At 44.9% G+C, this 19,874-nt stretch overlaps 1 protein-coding gene across 2 annotated transcripts in view; it reads right to left on the reverse strand.

Moving 5' to 3' along the window:
- Positions 1–19,874, reverse strand: part of HAO2 (hydroxyacid oxidase 2) — a 213,384-nt gene that overhangs the window by 23,433 nt on the left and 170,077 nt on the right. The window contains exon 1 of one of the 2 annotated variants that reach the window (XM_033436679.2): positions 2,130–2,221. The exons of the other annotated variant lie outside the window; for it this stretch is intronic. The gene's annotated coding sequence lies outside the window, so the exon portion shown is untranslated. Of the gene's footprint in view, positions 1–2,129; positions 2,222–19,874 lie in introns of those variants that run through there. 2 annotated transcript variants of the gene reach the window in all.

Raw genomic sequence — 19,874 nt, forward strand, 5'->3', positions numbered from 1 at the left:
AATGAGCTCTGAACTCTACTCTTTTCACTTCTGACTTGAGGTCTCATAGGCATAGCTATGTGTAGGAGTGGCAGCCACTGGGAGGCAGCAGGAGAGGGATGAGAAGGCAGAGCAGTGGGGATGGACCACACCAGGTTGGAGATGGAGCAGACGTCTCTCTGCCTTCCTCTAGCATCTCTCACCACGGTGTCTATCCAGATTGCATTTCTGAAGGCCACTGCGTTCAGCTGCTAACGTTACTCCATGAAACGTTAGTAGCTGTGGTAGTCCATTCAGTCAGGATGACAGAGTCTCATAAGCTTTGTAACTTGGCAAACATGGGCTCACACTCAGCTCTGCTACTTGCTCACCATGAACAAGCTATTTGTGGAAGAAGACAGTTAATGCCTATCCCATAGGGCCTTCATGAGCACTAAACACTGTAACCCGTGTAACGTTTCTAGAGCAGTGCCTTATATAGACTAGACCATCCATAAATGGTAGAACCGTTTGCATTTTTCTCTTGTTGATGGCATTCTCCTGGGAGGCTCTGGAGGTTGACAGTGGCTTCCAGATTTGAGTAATTCCGTGATGGTATCATTTAAACCCTGCATTGGATTTATTCATTAGTTCATCTCACAAGGCTTATTGAGTACATGCTCTCAGGCAGCAAGGCAGAGGCAGCCACTGCTCAGCATGTGCTCCCTGACGTTTCCTGGTTGCTTACAGGTAGGCAGGGTTTATATGACTAGTTCTGGTCAATGGGCTATGAGTGGAAGTGACATGTGTTCATTCTGGGTCAAGAATTTAAGTGCTGATATGTGACCCTCTATCTTTCTTTCCTTCTGTTACAACATTCTGGAGGCCATACCCACCAGAGGCATAGCTGTAGGATAAAGACAGCCTGGATCCCTGAATCACCACTTGGAAAGGAGTAGCCTTGGAGATCAGCTGACTTTGCGTGAGCAACAAATAAATACTTGCCTGTTAAACCACCAAGAATTCAGAGTTTATTCTCTACTACAGCATAGCCAAACCTAACCTCACTAATATATCTAGGCATCACGCTAAACACTAGAAATTTTTAAAAACTTAGATGATATCAACATCTGCTTTCAAGAAGCTTACAGTCGAAGGAGAAGACAGATTTCAGTACCTGATTCTCTGTGAGTTGATATGATATAGAGTATAACAGAATTCCTTTTCTAGGGAGAGTTACCCAGGACTTTGGGAATATTCCCATTGTTTCTCAAAGGGTATCCCATAAATGATGTTCCGCTCCATCTATTCTAGACAACCTCCAATTCCCATCTATCTATAAAATTAGAATACGGCTGTCTATCTCACAGAGATCTTGTGAGAATCAAAGGATCTTGTAAAATGCAGAATAGCCTAATGATTAAGAGTAAATACTTTGGGAGTTTTGTTTCCTGTTATTAGGTAGAAAATCACAAAAAGCAATTTCTCCCTTGATCCTGTTTCCAGACTCTCTATTACAATCCATTGATCTGTCTGTCTTTCTTTCTACCAATACCACCCTGTCTTGATCACTGTTTGGGGAAAGTTCTTCCCAGATTGATCTATAGATTCAACTTGACTCAATCACAGTCTCGGGAGGCTCTACATTGGAGGGAATTGGTACCTCGTTCCAAGCAAGGTTATTCCCCAGAGAAACTACACCAGCCCGATTGTTTGAGAAACATTAACTTCTTTGCCTTTTAGAAGCAGTCCCAGTGTCACTGTTTTCCTCTGCCCATGGCCAGGAAGCAGTGATCAAGTTACAAAGCATATCTCGAGGGCAGGAACTGTGCCTTTTAGATTTTCCAGAACTTTTGCAAGTGGACATCTTTCGAACTATTTTCCTTCCTGAGGACACCAATAAATACTCCTCCAGGTGGTTCTGAGACTTAACTTCTCTAGACATAGCCTTCTCTAGCTGTAGTGTCTTTGAAGCAAAGCCACCCTTTACCAGGTCCCTCAGTGTCCTACTACCTGCCTCCACGTTACCCTTTTCTGCCACGACTCTCCCTTACAGGCTCACAGGGAGCACCTCCGATGCCTCCCGAAATCTCTGGCCTTTCTTCTCGCCCCACCTGCCAGCTCATCTCCCTCCCCAGTTCCAAGCACACAGAAGAAACGCAGCAACACACCTGGTATTAGCCTCTTCCAGTACTTGGGGAAAGCTGTGTCCAGGGGCCGCCACGCCACTCCTGGCTCACGGCTGGCTGTGGCGGGAATAGCAGTTCCCGATCCACAGCCCCCTGAGGACAGAGAAGTTTCAAGGCTACAAGTTAATCTTTAATGGGAACAACATCACTGGCTTGGAAGCCAGTGAGCAAGTGGGCCAGAGCAAGGTTAACCATGAAACGAACTTGGCGAGCTTTGCCAAGTTACCTCACATTTAAGGGACGTTCATTGCCAAATTCAACCTCAAAATAAAAGACTCGCTTTTTTTCTCCCAAACCATATATTTTCCCAATTCTTCCAAGATGGTTAGAGGAAGGGAGTGGGTGATTTCAGGTGGAGAATTACGAAAGCCCCGTGTTGTAAAGGAAAGGCTTGTCTGGGGAGGTGGTGAGGGGATGGGTGAAGAGCGGTCACAGCCTGGGAGCCGGGAGCAAGGAGCAGTGGGGACCCAGTCAGGATGGACTGAGGACCGCGCTGTGTGGAGCCCTCCAGGCCTGACCAGAGAGGAATATGAGAGGCAGGGAGAACCACTAATATTTTTGAGTGGAAAAATGACTCAGTAATCAGGCAGAAGCCAACACAAGAGTACATGTGAAAAAAAAGAATTCCCTAAGGGCAGTCCTGTGGGGTTCGCTAAAGGTCACTAATTCATGTCCAATTCGTCTGGGTCCTCCCCTCTGTGCTTCTGTGCCAGCCTTGCCACGTCCTCATACTGCAATAACAAATGGCTATTAAGTGCTGACAATAGGCCTGACACGTTGCATGCATTATTTCACTTGATCTTCACAGCAACCATATGGGTAGATATTATTTTCCCCATTTTTCAGAAGAGAAAATGAAAATTAACTTGCCCAAGATTTCATCAGTAATGAGCAGAGCTGCGTTTTGTTTTTTTTTTTTCGTCACTGGTATGGCAACTTGCCCTTTCATTGGCTTAGTGTTCTGAGGTGCCCAAGGAGGAAAGGAACACAAGACTTTATCCAGAGCCCAGCTCCCTCTGTGAGCACATCTAACATACTCCACGAGAGCAAGCTGACCTTACTTTTTTTTTTTTTTTTTTTTTTTTTTTGCGGTACGCGGGCCTCTCACTGTTGTGGCCTCTCCCGTTGCGGAGCACAGGCTCCGGACGCGCAGGTTCAGCGGCCATGGCTCACGGGCCCAGCCGCTCCGCGGCATGTGGGATCTTCCCGGACCGGGGCACGAACCCGCGTCCCCTGAATTGGCAGGTGGACTCTCAACCACTGCGCCACCAGGGAAGCCCTGACCTTACTTTTTAAAGGAGCTACGGCTCAGCAACGCCCAGTCCACGGGACGCGTACTGCCTTTTCAACCCATTAGCTTTCCACTGGTCCTCAGTGAAGACAAGCATAGACAGAACCCTCCCTCCTCCACTGTGAAAGCCCAGACTATTGAGCTCAATTCAACTCTTGAGCGTGGCTATTGGTTTTTCTCTTGGTATAGACAAATAATTGCTCACTAGCGTGTCCCAGCGCCTGAAATGATTGACAGAGGATGACTTTTAAAGTACAAGTTCACATCAACAAAGCCGGGCTTGGATCACCCTCCAAGGACTTTGCCCCACAGGGAACTTCTTTCAGGACCTCAGGAGGAAGAAACCTGTAATTATTTACAGGAAAGAAGATGGGAGGAGCACTTTTTGGAATGTCATCTCACAGGCTTTCCTGAGTTAGGAGTAATCTCCGGGCGCACAGAGTTGGGATTTGAATCTATCTTGTAGCCACCATTCAGTGGCATGTGAAAACTCTAGGCTATTTCAAGGATCATGGCAGTGGGATTTGACCGTCTTTTAGAATCTGTAGTTGGAGTGAAAAAGAACTTTTCCTGGTGATGTCATACCTTCCCTGCTCAAGGCTCATTCTGCGTTTGCTTGGAGGGCAATTGCTACCTGTCGTCTTACCACTAGATGGCAGTATTACCCCAGAAATGCCTTGCAAAGTGGCCAGACTCTGGGATCTGGAAATTCCTTTTCCACAGTGGTTTTCAGGCCCACACCATCAGCCTCCAGGCCATGCCCACAGTCAGCTTTCACATCACCTGGCCTTCTCACTGTCCTCTGATCCAGACTTTCCATTGCCATTTTCCAATCCTGGACAGCGTCCCTTCCTTCCAGGAGACGTTACAGTGTTACGGGCAGGAACGCAGACGCTGGAACCTCGTGCCTGAGCGCCAACCTGCAGCCGCTTACCAACATCCACAAGTTACTTAATTTCTCCGTGCCTCAGTTTCCTCACAACATCCCCTACACTTTAATGAGACGTAAATGAGTTAATATTTATAAGGTTCTGGTAGTAGGTAGAACAATGGAGGTTCTCCTATAGCTCTCATACCTAGATTCATACTTTGAATCAAGTTCAAACTAGGTTCTCAAGTTTGAATCTAATATGAAGTCCTGGGGACCTTTTGAGCTAAGCTAAGGAACTCACTGAGCTAAGGAACATTTTCTCTTCTTTAATGTCAGCCTTCACTGCTGTAGCCTAAGTGAGTTAATCCCCATGGGGGCACAGAGGAGCACAAGCAGAGCTATTTGAGGTGCTTTTGTAACATCCCTCGAATTCCAGAGAATGTGTTCATGATGGGCCCAACCTCGGATCTGACACTGGGTTCGACAGGGCAGTGCCAGTGGGTTTGGAGCACATTTCAAGATGAAGTTGTAAAGAGATGTTGGGGTTTTTTTTTATTTTGTTTTTTTTTTTAGGTGGCCACAGGGTACCTATTGAACAATATGCCTGCTTAACTGGGATGAAGAGCAATGACGGGTCATTCATGAGCAGTCATGGCCCAGTTTCTTAGAGAGCAAACATAGTTCGGCGAGCAGAAAGGCATCCCCCGCAATTCATCATGATGGGAGGCATCCAGGCCCTCCTGGTCCCTGCTGTGCCATTCAGCCATCTGTCCTGCTTGAGCTGATTCCAGAAGTTGGACAAACCTGGGACTTTGAGGTCTGGGCTCAAGCCCACCAGGGTGCCTGACCCTTTGGAGCTGCAGTCAGGTTAATATTAACCTTGAATTGTTGATGCCTGAAGCCAACCAGTCGTGGGCGACGCTAAGGCAAACTGAGGGGCAGTTTGCATCTTTCTGCAGCGTCGGAGCCTCTTATAGGCTATGAGCCCAGCGGTGTGGCTGCCCCCCTCGGTGGGAGCCCTTGTACAGTGAGACACAGGGAGGGACGGGGACAAGACCCGAAGAAGGGCTTGCTGGAGAGTGTGGTTATAGGCCAATGACTTTTGTCGTGGGGCTGTATTGTTTGTCCTTGTTTTATAGGGTCTGAAGTAAGAAGGAAAATTCTCTCTCCAGCTGCTGAGTTTGCGACATAGATCAGATCTGATTGGAAGCAGATGGAGCTTCTGGGTATGGAGGTGAGCTAGGTAGCAAGAGCTGGGATTATGAACCTTACCAAGATCATGGAGAAAGTCGGGCACTGGGTACAGACAAGAGTTCAGGATCCCAGAATCTGCTGGGTGTCTGGGGTCACCAGCATGGCTGTCCACATGGGAGATGATGTGGGATCCAACAGCCCATTGATATGAGAGCCACTGGCATCTTGGGGACAATTTGTATTCTTCAGAAGGTTTATGTTGATCCAGGATCAAACATAGCTTATATATGGGGGAGGGACGGTTGGCACAGGAGAGAAATCAGTAATGTCCTCCCTAAAGACACCTCATTCATGACATGGCTTTGCTCAGACACCAGGGTGCGTTACAGCTGCCCTGTGATAAGGTGTGTAAAGGGCCTCTCACTGTGCTCAGTAGCAGTAAGTGCTCAATAAATGGTAGTCAGTATTATCCTCAACAATAAACAATAACATTTAGAGGACATTTACTATATGCCAAACAGTGTTCTAAGGGCTTTGCATATATTAACTCATGAGGTAGCGATCATCTTTATCCCCGTTTTACAGATACGGAAACTGAGGCACACAGAGGACAAGCAACTTGTCCAAGATCACACAGATGGCCACCAGCAGAGCCAGGATTCAAAGGCAGGCAATCTGGCCCTAGAGTCTACACTGTTAACTATTATACTATTAATTCATACTTCAGAGAGCAGCTTATAGGAGACAAGAGGAGGAAGAGATTGGGGTGACCAAGGAAGTGGGGGACTTGAATATACAGCTGTTTCAGCTGGCCCTTCAGCATAAATTCAACTCTATTTTCTGCCCTCAAACCCAGTCCTTGGGTCTGAAATTCAGCCCACAGGTCCTGCTCCTACATGGACGGGGGTAGGGTATTCAGCTGAGGCCCCAGACTTGCTGAACCCAGAGCCAGTGGGCCAGCTAATGAGGGACTCCTAGGGAGTGTCTGTGCCTTCACAGCTCACTGGCTGACCTTCACCCCTGCTTGCACCAAAACACGATGTTTTCATGCCTCTGCCTGTACTTGCTGTTCCTTCTTCCTGGAATAATCTTATCACTCCTGACTTGTCCTTATGATTCAGTTGCTGTGTCTTCCCAACCCTGAAGCCTCCCCCAGTGCTGTCAGGCAGAGCCGGCAGTGAGTGTGTGTGTGTGAGAAACACGTCCCACTGTATTCCTGCTGGTCCATTATGGTGGTGGCTTTTGCAGGACTTTCAGTTCCTTGAGGCCAGGAACCATGTTGTATCCACTCTTGAAACCCACTGCCCAGCAGAGCCTGGCGCCCAGTAGGCACATGACTAGTATTTGTTGTAGAATTAGAGAACAGATATTGATATTAAAACCTGCAATCTCAGATGGAGAAGCAGGTATAGAATGCAGTCAGCATCATCCCTTCCCATCTCTACCCAGTGTCTCCCTCCTCTCTCCTTTCCATCATCTGTCTTACCGGAAGAGCACGGCCAATTTAATGCAAAGGTCGGGACAACTTTGGTTCCTGGACTGTTGACTGACGTTCCCATTTCTGAAGCTGCAATGACCTCAGTAGATCTAGGGCCAAACTCCACGTGAACACCCTGGGTTATGTTGGGACAACCAGCTTCACGAGGTGGTAGCTTTATTTGGTCCTAAGATTCTGATCAGCCCTCCAGCCCCTTGCCCACAGACAGTACCGCTGACTCCCCTTAGAGCCCAACGTTTTGGTTGCCGAATGAGCTGCACCAGGTCCAAATGGACTAACTAGCCTGCTATGTCACTATGGATAAGAGGAGTCCCTAGAGCCTCTGAAAGCAGCAGCCTGAATCTGCCCTTCTCCTTCCCCGTTCGTACACTGAATTTGTAGGTTCTCCTTCCCTGAAAGTCTTCAGCATGTGCTCAGGACTCATTCCTTGAACAAGGCATATTCAGGACAGGCATATTCAGGTTCCTGAATGGGCTGCCTGGTTGTTCTTATATTTTGCTGGGAGGTGGCAGCAATCACTTGCTGTGCTTCAAAAATATCTGATCTTTGAATGGATAAAGACGATGTGGTACATATATACAATGGAATATGACTCAGCCATAAAAAGGAATGAAATAATGCCACTTGCAGCAACATGGATGGACCTTGAGATTATCATACTAAGTGAAGTAAGCCAGACAAATATCATGATATCCCTTATATGTAAAGTCAAAAAAAATGATACAAATGAACTTATTTACAAAACAGAAAGAGACTCACAGACATAGAAAACAAACTTATGGTTATCAAAGGGGAAAGTCGGGGGAGGGATAAATTAGGAGTTTGGGATTAACATATACACACTACTACGTATAAAGTAGATAACCAACAAGGACCTACTGTATAGCACTATACTTAATATTTTGTAATAACTTATAAGGGAAAAGAATCTGAAAAAGAATATATACGTGTGTGTGTGTGTGTGTATATGTATACATATAACTGAATCACTTTGTTGCACACCTGAAACCAACACAACATTATAAATTAACTCTACTCCAGGAAAAAAAATCAGACCCACAATCTGCTGAATCTACTTCCTAGAACCATGGGTTGACTATCACGTTAACCACTAGACTACAGCTGACCCCATTGTCCCAGCCCCCCCCCAATTATTTCTACTAAGGATTGACTGTATGATTCTTGATGATTTAAGACCTAAGGCATAAAAAAAAAGAAGAGGAAGAGAAGGCAGGAGTGGAAACAGAACAGAACACAGTTATGGTCTCCCAGTAGCTGAAACAATCTTAGGTTTCATTTTTTTAAAAATTAGAATATAATTTACACACAATAAAACAAACTCGTTTTAAGTGTACAGTTTGATGGGTTTTGACACAACTGGTGTAACCACTGCCAGTGTCAAGATATTGAACATTTTCATCACCACAGAAAATGTCCTTGTTTCTTTCCAGTCAATGCCCTCTCACCCACAGCAGAGATCACTGCTCTTATTTCTATCACTGTAGCTTAGTTTTGCCTGTTCTAGAACTTTAAATTATTGGAATCAATTAAATGATTGTTTATGGATGGATAGCTTCTTTTACTCAACAAAGTGCTGTTGAGATACATTTATGTTGTTGCTTGTATGAGTAGCTTATTCTTTTTTTTACTGCCAAGCATTGCTCTTTTGTATTAATATAATACAAATCTGCTTATCCGTTCACCTGTTGGTGGGCATTCGAGCTGCTCCCAGTTTGTGGGATTATTATGAATAGACTTGCTGAGAATGTTCTTTTACAATCCTTTTTGTGAACATGTTTTCATTTCTCTTGGAAAGATGCCCAGGAGTAAAATTGCTGAATACCAGAGTGGGTGCATTTTTAACTTTGTAAGAAAAAGTTCTCCAGAGTGGTCATGCCATTTCACACTCCCACCGCCAGATATGAGAGTTTCGGTTACCACCTAGTCTTCATTCTATTAGCTTGTAGTCACTACTCAGAGAAACAGGTCAAAGAACCATAACACTGGTTCTTACAAACAGATTTCAGAGAGTGTTCTGTTCCCAAGAATTTGAATACCCTCGATAAGAAAAAGGTCTTCCACTCATTGGGACCTTAGACCCAGCACGCAAACTTAGGAAGGATGCTCAAGGAGCAGTGAAAGGGGAAGGTAATAGAGCTCAGCCCACCATGCAGGATCAACCCAACAATCAATCTGATGACAGATGTTCAAGCCAGATCACCCTCATCTCCAAGAGTGATCTTTGTAACAAGTTACTCTCCCATCCCTGAGTAATCAGAGAATTTATTTGTAATCTGTTAGCTAATTGTTCCCATACTGAGCACAGATCTTAACTAAATGCCAAAGTGACGTTTAAACTTCTGGTCTCCATTATGAAACAGCTGATAAATTACCATGCTTATATCCTGCCAGTAGAATTTAATTTGATTTGCTTAAGATTGTAACTGATTTCTAAGATCCCTAAACAAGATACGAAGTAAATATCCCAAGATACGATGTAAAAGCTATAGAAGATATGGATTTGCAGCAAGGACAGGGGCATTGCACTCCAGATGCAGAGTATTTAGCAAGTCACATCACTTCTGTTGGCTTCAGTTCCCTCAAAAGCGAAGTGGAAACAATTCCTGTTTCTACCCACCTACCTGGTAGGTGTGGGTTTGAGATTCAAATGAGATACCGCTGCATCCCTGTAAAGTGAATTTGATCAATCAATCCCTTACAGAGTTGTTATAAGAATTAGGTCATGTACATAAAGCACCTATGGGTAATGAGAGCCCCAATATTAAGCAGACTACTTGTTTGAGTTGTACATCAACCAGATGGTAGTTTTCTCAATCAAATGGCAGAGTTACTCATTTGCCAATCAACCTTTGTTGAACTAGGCACCGCCTCCTGCTGATAAAGCTCACACAGTGACAGCAACAGTACCTGGGCTGTGATTTGTAACCCAGTTTCAGCTGTTTCCCTTTTTGTTTATTCTTCATTGACCCAAATGTAAAACACATCTTTTCTCTTTCATTAAGGTCATTTCCTCTTATCTTGTATCATATACAAATAATCAGGGTGGTCTGTTATTACTTATCTGAATAAAAGGGTTTATTCTAGTCTCTACCTGTACTTTTACATTTCTGCACTACTTGTATAGAGTGGCTTCTGACAGTTTTACTTTTCTTAAATTCACACAATCATTTTGTGTAAGTGCAAACATGTGACCCAATTACCTGTTCTACTTTGTTCCTGTGCGAATATATACATATTGAAACACATTTTAAAAATCACTGTTTTAAATATAGATCAATGGAACAGGAAAGAAAGCCCAGAGATAAACCCATGCACATATGGTCACCTTATTTTTGATAAAGAAGGCAAGAATATACAATGGAGAAAAGACAGCCTCTTCAATAAGTGGTGCTGGGAAAACTGGACAGCTACATGTAAAAGAATGAAATGAGGGCTTCCCTGGTGGCGCAGTGGTTGAGAGTCCGCCTGCCAATGCAGGGGACATGGGTTAGTGCCCTGGTCTGGGAAGATCCCACATGCCGTGGAGCGGCTAGGCCCGTGAGCCATGGCCGCTGAGCCTGCGCATCCAGAGCCTGTGCTCCGCAACGGGAGAGGCCACAACAGTGAGAGGCCCGCGTACCGCAAAAAAAAAAAAAAAATGAAATGAGAACACTCCCTAACACCATACACAAAAATAAACTCAAAATGGATTAAAGACCTAAATGTAAGGCCAGACACTATCAAACTCTTAGAGGAAAACATAGGCAGAACACTCTATGACATAAATCACAGCAAGATCCTTTTTGACCTATCTCCCAGAGAAATGGAAATAAAGACAAAAATAAACAAATGGGAACTGATGAAATTTAAAAGCTTTTGCACAGCAAAGGAAACCATACACAAAATGAAAAGACAACCCTCAGAATGGGAGAAAATATTTGCAAATGAAGCAACTGACAAAGGATTAATCTCCAAAATTTATAAGCAGCTCATGCAGCTCAATATCAAAAAAACAAACAACCCAATCCAAAAATGGGCAGAAGACCTAAATAGACATTTCTCCAAAGAAGACATACAGATGGCCAACAAACACATGAAAGAATGCTCAACATCACTAATCACTAGAGAAATGCAAATCAAAACTACAATGAGGTATCACCTCACACCGGTCAGAATGGCCATAATCAAAAAGTCTACAAACAGTAAATGCTGGAGAGGGTGTGGAGAAAAGGGAACACTTGCACTGTTGGTGGGAATGTAAATTGATAGAGCCACTATGGAGACAGTATGGAGGTTCCTTAAAAAACTACAAATAGAACTACTATATGACCCAACAATCCCACTATTGGGCATATACCCTGAGAAAACCATAATTCAAAAAGAGTCATGTACCAAAATGTTCATTACAGCTCTATTTACAATAGCCAGGACTTGGAAGCAACCTAAGTGCCCATCATCGGATGAATGGATAAAGATGTGGCACATATATACAATGGACTATTACTCAGCCATAAAAAGAAACGAAATTGAGTTATTTGTAGTGATGTGGATGGACCTAGAGTCTGTCATACAGAGTGAAGTAAGTCAGAAAGAGAAAAACAAATACCGTATGCTAACACATATATATGGAATCTAAAAAAAAAAAAAAAGGTTCTGAAGAACCTAGGGGCAGGACAGGAATAAAGATGCAGACATAGAGAATGGACTTGAGGACATGGGGAGGGGGAAGGGTAAGCTGGGACGAAGTGAGAGAGTGGCATGGACATATATACACTACCAAATGTAAAATAGATAGCTGGTGGGAAGCAGCCGCATAGCACAAGGAGATCAGCTCGGTGCTTTGTGACCACCTAGAGGGGTGGGATAGGGAGGGTGGGAGGGAGACGCAAGAGGGAGGAGATATGGGGATATATGTATACATATAGCTGATTCACTTTGTTATACAGCAGAAACTAGCACACCATTGTAAAGCAATTATACTCCAATAAAGATGTTAAAAAATAATAAAAAATAATAAATTAATTAAAAATCAATGGAGATAAAAATAAAAAGTAAACAATCACCGTTTTCACCTTTATATTACAGTTAGGACATTATATTGATTTTCATAATAATGTGCATAACTGATTTGCTTGTCAATGAGTTTAAGTTTAGAGTAGTAAAGGGGGCAAAAACTAACGTAACACAAAGAGGGCGTTGGGTCTGGCGGTGCTGAGAACCTATGTTGTGGGTGAATTGGAGCGTCATCTTTTTATTCCCATGGCTTCTCTTTTTGCAGGCACCACTCTCGTTAGAGATGCAAACCCTGCAGTACAGAGTGGGGTCTGCTTGGGACCCTCCCTCTGTCGGTGAGACCCATACAGTATTTGTATGCCAGCCACTGCCCTGTCTTTCCACTAGATGCCAGCAGTGTCCCAGGAGACTGGCTGGCTGTGCTGTGCCTCCATGGGAGTTCACAAAACAGCACAAGCAAAGTGGCTCCAAGTGCACCGCAGCCCTCCTGGAGTCGGAGGGCTGCCGAGGGCATCTTGATCACTTGGTTCCCTACCTGCTCTGATTTCAGAACAACAACAGGTCAAGTGTAGGCACATAACGACGTACCAGGTGAGATCCAGAGCGTAACCACGGATGAGATCCCAGCTCCTGTGCTAAGGGCCTCTCTGACCCACCCACTCACACACCCACCCACAGAGTACATCTGCTGCAGACTGACCGTAAATATTGACCTTTCATTAAACATGTCATCACTGCCATTCACTTAGTCTCAAGAGCACCAGCACAGAAGCCAGGGGGGCTGGAGCTCAAGATGGGAAAGAGCGAACCTGTGATTTTCCAACCCCTGGAAAACAGTGCTCTGCACTCTGCCCTGAGAGCCCAGGATAAGGCTCTGTCTGTGCTGAGAACTATCTGGGTCTTGGGTTTTGCTGAACAGACTTGAAAACAAATGAGCACCCTCTCGAAGGAAAACTATGCCTCCTCTGAATTCGCAAGGATCTGATGATAACATGTAGAGACACAGAAAGACACTGGCAAGTGATATAGGGGAGCGCCGCCCTGTGGCGCTTTAGTGATGTTCCTACAGAATACAGTAGCCACCAGTCACGTGCGGCTACTGAGCAACTGAAATGTGCGATTAGGAAGTGAATTTTAAGTCTTACCTGATATTAATTAGTTAAAATTTAAATTTAAATAGACATATAGGACTAGTGGCTACTGTACTGAACTGGCAGATAGTGAATACGAGACAAAGGCATTAATCAAAGGCCTCCGGAGTGTCAAGCCCTGCACTAGATGTGTTTATGTGTATGATACATAGATAACTCACACAGATGCATAATACAGGTGTGATTACATGTAATTTAAATATATGTAAATGAGTAACAATCTCAGAGAGGTAGTTGAGGCTGGACGTGGAACTAGAGGCTGTTGTTTTTGGGAAAGGATGAGTGGACAAAGGGGAGAACTTACCATAAGAGAATAAGATGAGCCAACTGATTGGGGCCAGAGGTTTTCTAAGACAAAGACATGAAAAGGAGTCGCTTTCCACCAAGACGAAGAAGTCAAGGTGTAAGTGCCGAAGTAGTAATGAAAGGAGGGTGACCAAGGAAAGACTATGGAGGTTATCAAGGCCCTTTCTCTCCATCAGGAAGGGGAGGGGCAAGCACCCTGCAAAAGACCTGGTGGTGGTCAGTCCGGGAAAGGAAGAGGAACTTCTTCAGCCTGGTGGGAGGCGGGTGCGGTGCGAGAGGCTGGGAGCCAGGATCGCTGGCACAGACACCCGTGGAAGCTGCAGCATGAAGGTGTCCACTCCTCTGGCCCATGGGTGAGGAGAAAGGCATGCAGCTTGGAAGCCAGTGAGCAAGCTGATACCTGGATAGCGAGAGGAATTTTCAAAGACCATTGGAATCTGCTGGTTTAATACTTTTCCCATGCAATTTCCTTTTAATTTTTACTTACTTAAATAATTTTTATTAAGAGGGTAAGCAAGGCATTTGGGTCGCACCTCTTCCAAATTGTATCTAAGGTGCCCTGGGAGAGAATCCTTCAGTGTGGTCAGAGGAGGACAGCTCATTCAAATGTCACATGCATTGTGTTACTTGCTCTCCAGATCAACATTTTGTTGTTGGTATTTTGTTGTTGGTATGGGGAGGGGGAAGTGTAAGCTGTGACAAAGCGAGAGAGAGGCATGGACATATATACACTACCAAACGTAAAATAGATAGCTAGTGGGAAGCAGCCGCATAGCACAGGGAGATCAGCTCGGTGCTCTGCAACCACCTAGAGGGGTGGGATAGGGAGGGTGGGAGGGAGGAAGACGCAAGAGTGAGGAGATATGGGAACATATGTATATGTGTAACTGATTCACTTTGTTATAAAGCAGAAACTAACACACCATTGTAAATCAATTATACTCCAATAAAGATGTAAAAAAAAAAAGTGAACTAGGACAGGTCTGGATACAAAGCCCACTAGATATGTGACATTGGTGAGTCCTTCCACCTCTCTGAGGTGTCTATCAACTGGGGAAAATGACAACAACCATCTACCTCATCAGGATGCTGGGGGAAGGCATGTCAAGTGATTTGAAAAGAGTGTGACGCAGAGTGAGCACTCAGTAAGTGTTAACTATCACTGCTGAATGCATGAATGAGAGAATGAGTGAATGCATGAATGAGTGAATGCATGAATGAGAGAATGAGTGAATGCACGAATGAGTGAATGAGTGAATGAGAGCTGATTTGATCCTCACCACTATCCTGCCAGGTCAGCATGATTTATTTTTATTATTTTTTTAAATTATTTTTTTTTTTTGGCTGTGCTGTGCAGCACGGGGGATCCCAGTTCCCCAACCAGGGATTGAACCTGTGCCCCCTGCAGTGAAAGTGCACAGTCTCAACTGCTGGACCACCAGGGAATTCCCCAGGTCGGCATTATTATATGCAGATAACCCATGCGTCACTTGAGCCTCCATGCTCTTCGGAGATTTAAGTAAACTGTGACTTATACCTCAATTCCAGAACTGAGTAAGCTTGATCTCTCCATAGAATTTCCTTGCTTCTTGTCCTTATATTCTTACTGTTTTCTTTTCCTGACCCTCTTGATTCCCCTCCAAGAACCCCATATCAGATCCATATTTCCATAAGAAATCCAACCATACTTAGCCTTTTCAGAAGTGGGTCATTTTACTGAAATTTTACAACAAGTCAATAGCACCCACTCACCTCCCCTGCCTGCCCCCCAAGTCTCCACCACATTCCCTGGACTTTTTGGACTCCAACACTTTTTCCACTTGACCCTCCTCCTAACACCACAACCCTGGAAAGTGCCGTCCAGTTCCCGCTCTCTGGCTGCATCATTTCTCATGGGGAGAGGTCTTGCTGGGACAGTCTGCTACTCCTCAGCCTTTCTCTCCCTCTGTCTTAGCTTCCACCCAGAATTCTGGTGAAAAATGTCCTCAATCTCAAGTCCATCTTGTTTCGAGAAAAAGATTTCTAGCTTCTTTCAGATCACGTAAACAAATCCCCTTGTGCAGAGCTTAGTGAGAAGACAGTATCTGTTTTTTTTGTTTTGTTTTGTTTTAAATTTTTATTGGAGTAGAGTTGATTTACAATGTTGTGTTAGTTTCTGCTGTACAGCAAAGTGAATCAGTTTTAAATATACATATATCCACTCTTTATTAGATTCTTCTCTCATATAGGTCACTACAGAGTATTGAGTAGAGTTCCCTGTGCTATACAGTAGGTCCTTATTAGTTATTTACTTTATATATAGTGGTGTGTATGTGTCAATCCCAATCTCCCAGTTTATACCCCCCGCCTCCGCTTTCCCCCCTGGTAACCGTAAGTTTGTTTTCTACAACTGTGACTCTATTTCTGTTTTGTAAATAAGTTCATTTGTACCATTTTTTAAGATTCCACATATAAGTGATATCATGTGGTATTTGTCTTTCTCTGACAGCATCTGTTTACTTGCGGCATCCAGGTTGTCAACTCACTCCTCAAGAGGTTGCTGACATGGAGAGGGCCCCTTTCACTGCCGGCTGAGACCCTAGTTCCCCACACTGGCTTCATCCAATCCCAGTCAGGCAGCAGTCCTGGGAGAATCCTGGATGGTCAGGGAACTGATCAAACATGGTGGCATGGAGGGTGAAAGGTGACCTGGATGATGGGCAGAATTCTCAGCTACATCTGCTGCTGCTCTTCCTATATCCCAACAGGGAACCCAATTAGGTGGTGGTAGGGGGATATCCCTAAAAGTCTCTGTATTTTGTAGAGAAGAGAAATGGTGCACTTTCAAGCTTTTTTGCTCTAGGGTCGGATAGCTCCTCACTCTGGCTTCTCTATTTTCCATCTGTAACTTCAGGAGGGCTCATGGATAACGTCAGTCACAAGAAGCCCATCTTACTGCAACTAAAACAATGGGTAGGCATTTCCATCTCAGAGTTTTGAGCAATTGTTTGTCTTTCTGGAATCTACCCACCTCTACCGGGGCCTGCTAGGTACTGAGGCTGGGCAGCAGGTGGTCCTACCTGAGTGGTCACATGCAACCTGTGGGTCCTCCTGACCACAGCTGGGCAACCTGGATAGGACCCAGGTCAGATAGGCTTTGATGAGGAGAGGGAAGAAAACATGTAGGAAGGCCCACCAGAACCACCAGAACTCCAGTCTCTGCAGGCTGAGCCCCGCATGCAACTGGCCCTCCAGCCTGCACTGGCTTCTCTTGTCTCCACACAGCCGATGGGCCTTGTTCCTATACCGACAACTTCTCCTTTCTCCCAGTCTCTGGGGAAGACTGAACCACTTCCGGAAGCTCATGTCCCACCAGACCTTGCTCCAGGAGGCCCAATTTTCCAAGGTGGCCTCTTGAACCATGTCATGTGGCTTACTCTTTGGTCTTATTTATGAAAATCCTTTCTTCTTTCTAGTATTGCTTATGCTCTGCATTTTCTCCTTTTCTGAAGGTGGGTCTGGTTGAGGAGGCTTCTCTCACTCTTTGTCCCAGAAAGTCACGGCCCAGCTAGTGGGGAGGTGGAGGAGAGCTTCCCCTACCATCACTCCCAGCTTGGCTGACTTGCGGATGCACTCTCTGTTATCAGTACAGATCAGTTCATTTCCCAGGTCTCTTGAGATCACAACACTAACTTGAGTCTCCCCCTCCTCTGCCATTGGACATACTTCAGTAGAAACATCTGAAAAGGACTGGCCCAGGAGAAAGGGGCTCACCTGGCCTGCTTTGCTCCTAAGTCTTAGGCCAGAAGCACGAACAAGACTTTGGTGCTCACACATGTTCTACCTCACCAGGAAACTTCACAGAGATGTGCGGCCCAAAGCCTCAGATCATAACAAAGTACTTTTTCAGCTGAGGCTCTGTCCCTAAATATCCCTTAGAGACTTGGACCTTGTGGGAAGGTTACAGTCATAATCTGCAGCCAACAGAATTCTCCCTCTGCTACTCACTAGCCATGGAACCCATGGCAAGTTACCCAACTTCTCTGAGCCTTGATTGCTTTATCTGTAAAAGGAGAATTATAGTTTGTATTTCAGAAGGACTCTTATGAGGATTAAATAGGACAATGTGTGTGGATAACCTAATACAGCACCCGCTATGTAGTAGGTCTTCTGCATTGGCTTCCTGTTTGTCTCTCGTTAGACATCACACTGCATTGTGGGCAGCAGGGCAATGCCTCATGCTCCCAGCTTCTCCTACATGTTCTCTTCCCTCCCTCGTCAAAGCCTATCTGACCTGGGACCTATCCCCTCACAGCTCTGTTCCCAGAACTGATGAAATAATTCAAGCTAGGGTGAGATGAAATTCAATGGACATCACTTTCCTGTGTTATTTTATCAGACACTGTAGGCTGCACACACCAAATTCATCTTCCCACCGCCCCCACCCCCAACTTCTTTCTTGCTAATAGAGCCCTGATTTTTTTCAGGTGTCTGCGCTCTTTCACGTAGCAGTGTGTCCAGATCCCATGCCCAGCTCAAGGGTAAAAGCTGATTAGTCTACTCAGAGGAATTCCATTCTCTAAGCCAGTGCTTAGTTTGGAGGTGGACATATAATCCTGTTCCAGTCAATGAGTGTGAGGTGATGTTTGCTGGGGGAGCTTTTTTTTTTTTTTTTTTTTTGCTGTACGCGGGCCTCTCACTGTTGTGGCCTCTCCCGTTGCAGAGCACAGGCTCCGGACGCGCAGGCTCAGCGGTCATGGCTCACGGGCCCAGCCGCTCTGCGGCACGTGGGATCTTCCCGGACCGGGGCACGAACCCGTGTCCCCTGCATCGGCAGGCGGAGTCTCAACCACTGCGCCACCAGGGAAGCCGGAGCTTTTTTTTTTACAATTTTATTTATTTTTGAATTTTATTTTATTTTATTTTTTTATACAGCAGGTTCTTATTAATCTATTTTATATACATCAGTGTATACATGTCAATCCCAGTCTCCCAATTCACCCCACCAGCACCACCCCACCCCCTGCCACTTTCCCCCCTTGGTGTCCATACATTTGTTCTCTCCATCTGTGTCTCTATTTCTGCCCTGCAAACAGGTTCATCTGTACCACTTTTTTAGATTCCACATATATGCATTAATATACGGTATTTGTTTTTCTCTTTCTGACTTACTTCACTCTGTATGACAGTCCCTAGGTCCATCCACGTCTCTACAAATGACCCAATTTCGTTCCTTCTTATGGCTGGGTAATATTCCATTGTATATATGTAGCACATTGTTTTATCCATTCGTCTGTCAACGGGCATTTAGGTTGCTTCCATGACCTGGCTATTGTAAATAGTGCTGCAATGAACCTCTCTGTGCTTCCGTTTCCTCTTCTGTGTGAGGGCTTTAATGATAGCAGTTACTTTAAAGAGCTAGAAGGATCCAATAAATGAAAAAATGTGTGTACAAGATTACAAGGGTGCCTGGCTCTGAGTTGGAGTGCAATCAACGTTAACCACTGTTGTTCTAGGAAACTGCAAACCTACTGGACTGGAGGGAGGCGATTATTCTGTAGCATCAAAATGATCAGGTAATTGAGAACCTAACCTTTCAAACACTGAAAGCCTTCTTTATGTTCAAGGATTTCTTTTCAAAAGAGATGTCTATAATCATTGTCTCTACTTTTCCTTCTTTTCCAATCAGGCTCTCGTTTCTCCTCCTGCAGTTCAAATCCAAGGTTGAATTCTCAGGTCTCCTCTTGAGCTGTCAGCGGCCTTGAGGTAGGAGGTCACTAATTTCTTTAAACTCCTTCTTCCTTCTTCCTTTAGAACATAATTCACTCGCAGGTTTCCTCTTACCTCTCTGGCTACTCTTTCTCAGTCCCCTTTGCTGGTCTGTCCTCATTTTCCTGATGTTTCCATGTTGGAGCATCCCAGGAATCAACCCCGCAAATTTCTTCATCCCAGAGATGGAAATTCCATGTTTCCAGTTTCTCAGGCCACTTTCATCAGGGCTATTCCAACAATCAGTCCAAACAAGAGGAACTGACCACTGACCCATGCCCACACGTCCTCTGGATGCATGGGGCCTTTTTGTGGCTGTTCACTCTGCCTGGGCTTCATCAGGCTGCAGTGCTAGAGGAGAAGTGGGTAGCAATTGTGATGGTGTGTGGAGAAAGAGGCAACTGAACCAAGGACAGTGAGAAACACCACAAGGAGGCATGTTTAATCTCCCCTCCGCTTCCTCCTTTTCTACTTCTTTTTCTGTTCCGTATCCATCCTCTTCTGTCCTGTGGATGGACTCCTTACATACGTGCTGTGAGTTCATCTCTGAATCCCTACAACACTCACACCACTGCCTTGAGCAGAACGGTATCTGCTGAATAAATAGATGGAGATTCTTCTTCAAGGATCCATTCTTACCTAAGGCATCCAGCCC

Source organism: Orcinus orca, chromosome 1 (assembly GCF_937001465.1).
Source record: "Orcinus orca chromosome 1, mOrcOrc1.1, whole genome shotgun sequence".
In the NCBI taxonomy this organism is placed as follows: domain Eukaryota; kingdom Metazoa; phylum Chordata; class Mammalia; order Artiodactyla; family Delphinidae; genus Orcinus; species Orcinus orca.